Below are 7,500 nucleotides of genomic sequence, written 5' to 3'. Positions count from 1 at the left end.
GTCATCTATGCGCACAGCAGTCCCGTCCGCCGGCGGGAGACTCCGTCAATCGATCGTGGTGCAAACGTGCGAATGCCCAACGTCAATTCCGCCCAAAGCATGAAGCCCTCGGTCGGCAATCGGGCCGCCCCGCGGCAGACCCACCTGCCCACCTCCGGAGATGGTAACGAGCCGAGCACGGAAGTTCGGCGCACGTGTCGAGACCGTCGCTTCCACTCGGCCTCTCCCAAAGGTAGGACCGACCAAGCCGGATCGATCGGGGAACAGAGGTCTAACGCAGACGACACTCGCGAGGGCACCAGCGGCAGGCTTGTCCCTTCTCCGTCTTGGTACACACAATGCCTCTTTGCTTTTCGGATCGATATAAAGCTTTTGCCACCGTCGGTCTGCCGGCCGCCGCCCGCGGTCCGCGCTCAGACTCTGTCTGTCCGCAGCCCCCGCTGCGTTCTTGGACTTTGTCATTTTTTTCGGAAATAGCGAAAAAAAGCTTTTATCATTGTAAGTCGGAGCTCGCCCGGCCTCCCGCTTACTGAGTCACAATTGAGTAAGGCTCACTTAGAACTCTGCACTGTGTCAACCGTACCACTAGTCACCCTGCTAAGTGTGTCTGGAAAACGTGTTCCCGTAAATCTCCGGGAACCCCGCCAATCCCCCCGTACAGAAATTGCATGTGTCAAGTCGGCGGGATGCCTCCCGGAAGTCCTACCGGGAAGGTCGCACTCTGGCCCCGCCAGGCGGGGCAAATCCGACCCCCATAGTGACTTCCGGGCCTAACTCGTTAACCAGAGCCGCGACAGACCGTGCAACAATGACATGTGTCAAACCGGCGGCACGACGCCCGGAGCTCATGCCGGTCGCGGGGCACCTCGGGCCCGCCCGACGGGGCAGATCCGACCTTCACAGGCTTCCGACGGCAATTGGTTAACCGGCGTGGCGCCGAGGGCACGCGGCTGGCTCGGCGGGCGGCCCTCCGGTAGTGCCGCCGTCGATCGGCCGCCTCGGTCGGCAGGAGGGCCCCGAAGTCGCCTTCATTCTGACTTCCGAGTCGGGACTTAGATTACTTTCGACTCTTCAGCCAAGGTCTCGGATCGACGGCGGGACCTGCGGTTGTCCCTCCGAAAATGCCGCCGCTCGGCCGGCACGGCCCGCCGAATACGTCCCCTTACTGGCTCCCGCCTCGGGACTTTGTCAGAAATTCATTCGGGCAAGGTTTCCATTCGGCGGCCGGAGCACCGGTAGTCATACGGAAAATGCCGCCCCTCGGCCGGCATGGGCCTGCGAATAGGTCCCGCTGACAGACTTCCGCGATTGGGTATTTGTCCGAAAATCCATACCGGCAATCTTCGGAATCGTGCGGAAAAGCTGCCGCGTGGCCCGGGTTAACCAATTGGGGAGGCCGGTGCCATCTACCGAATACTTCAACAACTCGTGAAAACGGCCTCCCTATATATCTGCAGGAACCCCGCCAATGCCCCCGTACAGAAATTGCATGTGTCAAAGGGGCGGCCGAATCTGACCCCGGCGGCCGAGCCTCTGGAACTCCGGGTCGGCCTCGGCCGGCAAATCCGACCCCCATCCAGACTTCCGGAGCGGACTTGGTTAACGAATTGCCACCGGGCAAATGGTTAACCGACAGATCTTGGAGGCTCGTTACCCAAGCCATCCCCCGCCGGTGCGAAAAGTTAACAATCAGCGGGCGGGCAATTCGTGAACCGACCGGGACCGGGCAATTCGTTAACCATTCGGAACCGGGCAATTCGTTAACCAACCTTGTCCTGGCAATGAGTGCACCAACCCGGCCGGACAATTCGTTAACCAAGCTGGCTCTGGCAATTCGTTAACCAACCTGGCCGGGACAATTCGTTAACCAACCCGGCCGGACAATTCGTTAACCAAGCTGGCTCTGGCAATTCGTTAACCAACCTGACCCTGACAATTCGTTAACCAACCCTGTCCTGGCAATGAGTGCACCAACCCGGCCGGACAATTCGGTAACCAACCAGACCCTGGCAATTCGTTAACCAACCAGGACGGGCAATTCGTCAACCAACCCTGTCCTGGCAATGAGTGCACCAACCCGGCCGGACAATTCGGTAACCAACCAGACCCTGGCAATTCGTTAACCAACCTGACCCGGACAATTCGTTAACCAACCAGGACGGGCAATTCGTTAACCAACCAGGCCCGGACAATACTTTAACCACCCTGGTTTTCCAATTCGTGAACCAACTGGGAACGGACAATTCGGTAACCAACCCTGTCCTGGCAATGAGTGCACCAACCCGGCCGGACAATTCGTTAACCACCCTGTCCTTGCCAATTCGTGAACCAACTGGGAACGGACAATTCGTTAACCAACCCGGCCGGACAGTTCGTTAACCAAGCTGGCTCTGGCAATTCGTTAACCTACCCGGCCATGGCAATTCGTTAACCAACCTGACCCTGACAATTCGTTAACCAGCCAGGACGGGCAATTCGTTAACCAACCTGGCCCGGACAATTCCTTAACCACCCTGGCCTTGCCAATTCGTGAACCAACTGGGAACGGACAATTCATTAAACAACCCTGTCCTGGCAATGAGTGCACCAACCCAGCCGGACAATTCGTTAACCAAGCTGGCTCTGGCAATTCGTTAACCTACTCGGACATGCCAATTCGTTAACCAGTCTGACCCGGACAATTCGCTAACCAACCCTACTCGGGCAAATCGTTAACCAAGCCCAACCCCGACAATTCGTTAACCAACCCTGCACGGTCAAGTCGTTAACCAAGCCCAAACCCGACAATTCGTTAACCAACCCATACATGGCAATTCGCTAAACAACCCGGCTCGGGCAAATGGTTAACCAAGCCGGCCGGGCAAATCGTTAACCGGCCCGGCAGTCCCGACAATTCGACAATCAACCAGCTGAGGACAAACCCTTCGCCCTCAATAACAACTAGTTCTTGCCCCGCCGTCAAAATGTCCCGGCCGATGTTCATCAGAAACTCCTTGCTGGCCCATGGGCCCCCCCTCCTTACCTTAAGAGAGTCATAGTTACTCCCGCCGTTTACCCGCGCCGCACTGAATTTCGTCAAGTTGGGTCTGGCAACCCGCTAACCCGGCCGGCCGGGCCTGACAACGCTCTAGAAACCCGGAACAGGCAGTTTCGTGAACCAACCGCGCACGCTCCTGACAATGCGTTCACCCACCCTGCTCGGGCAAATCGTTAACCAAGCCCAACCCTGACAATGCGTTAATCAACCCGGCCATGGCAATTCATTAACCAACCCGGCTCGGGCAAATGGTTAACCAAGCCGGCCGGGCAAATCGTTGACCGGCCCGGCAGTCCCGACGATTCGACAATCAACCAGCTGAGGACAAACCCTTCGCCCTCAATAACAACTAGTTCTTGCCCCGCCGTCAAAATGTCCCGGCCGATGTTCATCAGAAACTCCTTGCTGGCCCATGGGCCCCCCTCCTTAACCTTAAGAGAGTCATAGTTACTCCCGCCGATTACCCGCGCTGCACTGAATTTCGTCAAGTTGGGTCTGGCAAGCCGCTAACCCGGCCGGCCGGGCCTGACAACGCTCTAGAAACCCGGAACAGGCAGTTTCGTGAACCAACCGCGCACGCTCCTGACAATGCGTTAGCCAACCCTGCTCGGGCAAATCGTTAATCAAGCCCAACCCTGAAACTGCGTTAACCAACCCGGCCATGGCAATTCATTAACCAACCCGGCTCGGACAAATGGTTAACCAAGCCCAACCCAGACAATTCGGTAACCAACCCGGCTCGGGCAAATGGTTAACCAAGCCGGCCGGGCAAATCGTTGACCGGCCCGGCAGTCCCGACGATTCGACAATCAACCAGCTGAGGACAAACCCTTCGCCCTCAATAACAACTAGTTCTTGCCCCGCCGTCAAAATGTCCCGGCCGATGTTCATCAGAAACTCCTTGCTGGCCCATGGGCCCCCCTCCTTAACCTTAAGAGAGTCATAGTTACTCCCGCTGTTTACCCGCGCCGCACTGAATTTCGTCAAGTTGGGTCTGGCAAGCCGCTAACCCGGCCGGCCGGGCCTGACAACGCTCTAGAAACCCGGAACAGGCAGTTTCGTGAACCAACCGCGCACGCTCCTGACAATGCGTTAGCCAACCCTGCTCGGGCAAATCGTTAATCAAGCCCAACCCTGAAACTGCGTTAACCAACCCGGCCATGGCAATTCATTAACCAACCCGGCTCGGGCAAATGGTTAACCAAGCCGGCCGGGCAAATCGTTGACCGGCCCGGCAGTCCCGACGATTCGACAATCAACCAGCTGAGGACAAACCCTTCGCCCTCAATAACAACTAGTTCTTGCCCCGCCGTCAAAATGTCCCGGCCGATGTTCATCAGAAACTCCTTGCTGGCCCATGGGCCCCCCTCCTTAACCTTAAGAGAGTCATAGTTACTCCCGCCGATTACCCGCGCTGCACTGAATTTCGTCAAGTTGGGTCTGGCAAGCCGCTAACCCGGCCGGCCGGGCCTGACAACGCTCTAGAAACCCGGAACAGGCAGTTTCGTGAACCAACCGCGCACGCTCCTGACAATGCGTTAGCCAACCCTGCTCGGGCAAATCGTTAATCAAGCCCAACCCTGAAACTGCGTTAACCAACCCGGCCATGGCAATTCATTAACCAACCCGGCTCGGACAAATGGTTAACCAAGCCCAACCCAGACAATTCGGTAACCAACCCGGCTCGGGCAAATGGTTAACCAAGCCGGCCGGGCAAATCGCTAACCGGCCCGGCAGTCCCGACAATTCGACAATCAACCAGCTGAGGAGAAACCCTTCACCCTCAATAACAACTACGTCTTGCCCCGCCGTCAAAATGTCCCGGCCGATGTTCATCAGAAACTCCTTGCTGGCCCATGGGCCCCCCCTCCTTACCTTAAGAGAGTCATAGTTACTCCCGCCGATTACCCGCGCTGCACTGAATTTCGTCAAGTTGGGTCTGGCAAGGCGCTAACCCGGCCGGCCGGGCCTGACAATGCTCTAGAAACCCGGAACAGGCAGTTTCGTGAACCAACTGCGCACGCTCCTGACAATGTGTTCACCCACCCTGCTCGGGCAAATCGTTAACCAAGCCCAAACCCGACAATTCGGTAACCAACCCAACCATGACAATTCGCTAACCAACCCGGCCCGGGCAAATGGTTAACCAAGCCCAAACCTGACAATTCGCTAACCAACCCGGCCCGGGCAAATGGTTAACCAAGCCGGCCGGGCAAATCGGTAACCGGCCCGGCAGCCCCGACTATTCGACAATCAACCAGCTGAGGACAAACCCTTCGCCCTCAATAACAACTAGTTCTTGCCCCGCCGTCAAAATGTCCCGGCCGATGTTCATCAGAAACTCCTTGCTGGCCCATGGGCCGACAATTCGTTAACCAACCCAACCATGACAATTCGCTAACCAACCCGGCCCGGGCAAATGGTTAACCAAGCCCAAACCTGACAATTCGTTAACCAACCCGGCCCGGGCAAATGGTTAACCAAGCCGGCCGGGCAAATCGGTAACCGGCCCGGCAGTCCCGACAATTCGACAATCAACCAGCTGAGGACAAACCCTTCGCCCTCAATAACAACTAGTTCTTGCCCCGCCGTCAAAATGTCCCGGCCGATGTTCATCAGAAACTCCTTGCTGGCCCATGGGCCCCCCTCCTTACCTTAAGAGAGTCATAGTTACTCCCGCCGATTACCCGCGCTGCACTGAATTTCGTCAAGTTGGGTCTGGCAAGCCGCTAACCCGGCCGGCCGGGCCTGACAATGCTCTAGAAACCCGGAACAGGCAGTTTCGTGAACCAACTGCGCACGCTCCTGACAATGTGTTCACCCACCCTGCTCGGGCAAATCGTTAACCAAGCCCAAACCCGACAATTCGGTAACCAACCCAACCATGACAATTCGCTAACCAACCCGGCCCGGGCAAATGGTTAACCAAGCCCAAACCTGACAATTCGTTAACCAACCCGGCCCGGGCAAATGGTTAACCAAGCCGGCCGGGCAAATCGGTAACCGGCCCGGCAGCCCCGACTATTCGACAATCAACCAGCTGAGGAGAAACCCTTCACCCTCAATAACAACTACGTCTTGCCCCGCCGTCAAAATGTCCCGGCCGATGTTCATCAGAAACTCCTTGCTGGCCCATGGGCCCCCCCTCCTTACCTTAAGAGAGTCATAGTTACTCCCGCCGATTACCCGCGCTGCACTGAATTTCGTCAAGTTGGGTCTGGCAAGGCGCTAACCCGGCCGGCCGGGCCTGACAATGCTCTAGAAACCCGGAACAGGCAGTTTCGTGAACCAACTGCGCACGCTCCTGACAATGTGTTCACCCACCCTGCTCGGGCAAATCGTTAACCAAGCCCAAACCCGACAATTCGGTAACCAACCCAACCATGACAATTCGCTAACCAACCCGGCCCGGGCAAATGGTTAACCAAGCCCAAACCTGACAATTCGCTAACCAACCCGGCCCGGGCAAATGGTTAACCAAGCCGGCCGGGCAAATCGGTAACCGGCCCGGCAGCCCCGACTATTCGACAATCAACCAGCTGAGGACAAACCCTTCGCCCTCAATAACAACTAGTTCTTGCCCCGCCGTCAAAATGTCCCGGCCGATGTTCATCAGAAACTCCTTGCTGGCCCATGGGCCGACAATTCGTTAACCAACCCAACCATGACAATTCGCTAACCAACCCGGCCCGGGCAAATGGTTAACCAAGCCCAAACCTGACAATTCGTTAACCAACCCGGCCCGGGCAAATGGTTAACCAAGCCGGCCGGGCAAATCGGTAACCGGCCCGGCAGTCCCGACAATTCGACAATCAACCAGCTGAGGACAAACCCTTCGCCCTCAATAACAACTAGTTCTTGCCCCGCCGTCAAAATGTCCCGGCCGATGTTCATCAGAAACTCCTTGCTGGCCCATGGGCCCCCCTCCTTACCTTAAGAGAGTCATAGTTACTCCCGCCGTTTACCCGCGCCGCACTGAATTTCGTCAAGTTGGGTCTGGCAACCTGCTAACCCGGCCGGCCGGGCCTGACAACGCTCTAGAAACCCGGAACAGGCAGTTTCGTGAACCAACCGCGCACGCTCCTGACAATGCGTTCACCCACCCTGCTCGGGCAAATCGTTAACCAAGCCCAACCCTGACAATGCGTTAATCAACCCGGCCATGGCAATTCATTAACCAACCCGGCTCGGGCAAATGGTTAACCAAGCCCAACCCTGACAATTCGGTAACCAACCCGGCTCGGGCAAATGGTTAACCAAGCCGGCCGGGCAAATCGCTAACCGGCCCGGCAGTCCCGACAATTCGACAATCAACCCGCTGAGGACAAACCCTTCGCCCTCAATAACAACTAGTTCTTGCCACGCCGTCAAAATGTCCCGGCCGATGTTCACCAGAAACTCCTTGCTGGCCCATGGGCCCCCCGCCTGAAGTCATAGTTACTCCCGCCGAATACCCGCGCTTC

This window comes from Mobula birostris, chromosome 12 (assembly GCF_030028105.1).
Source record: "Mobula birostris isolate sMobBir1 chromosome 12, sMobBir1.hap1, whole genome shotgun sequence".
NCBI lineage: Eukaryota > Metazoa > Chordata > Chondrichthyes > Myliobatiformes > Myliobatidae > Mobula > Mobula birostris.
Note: the sequence above shows the minus strand (reverse complement) of the source record.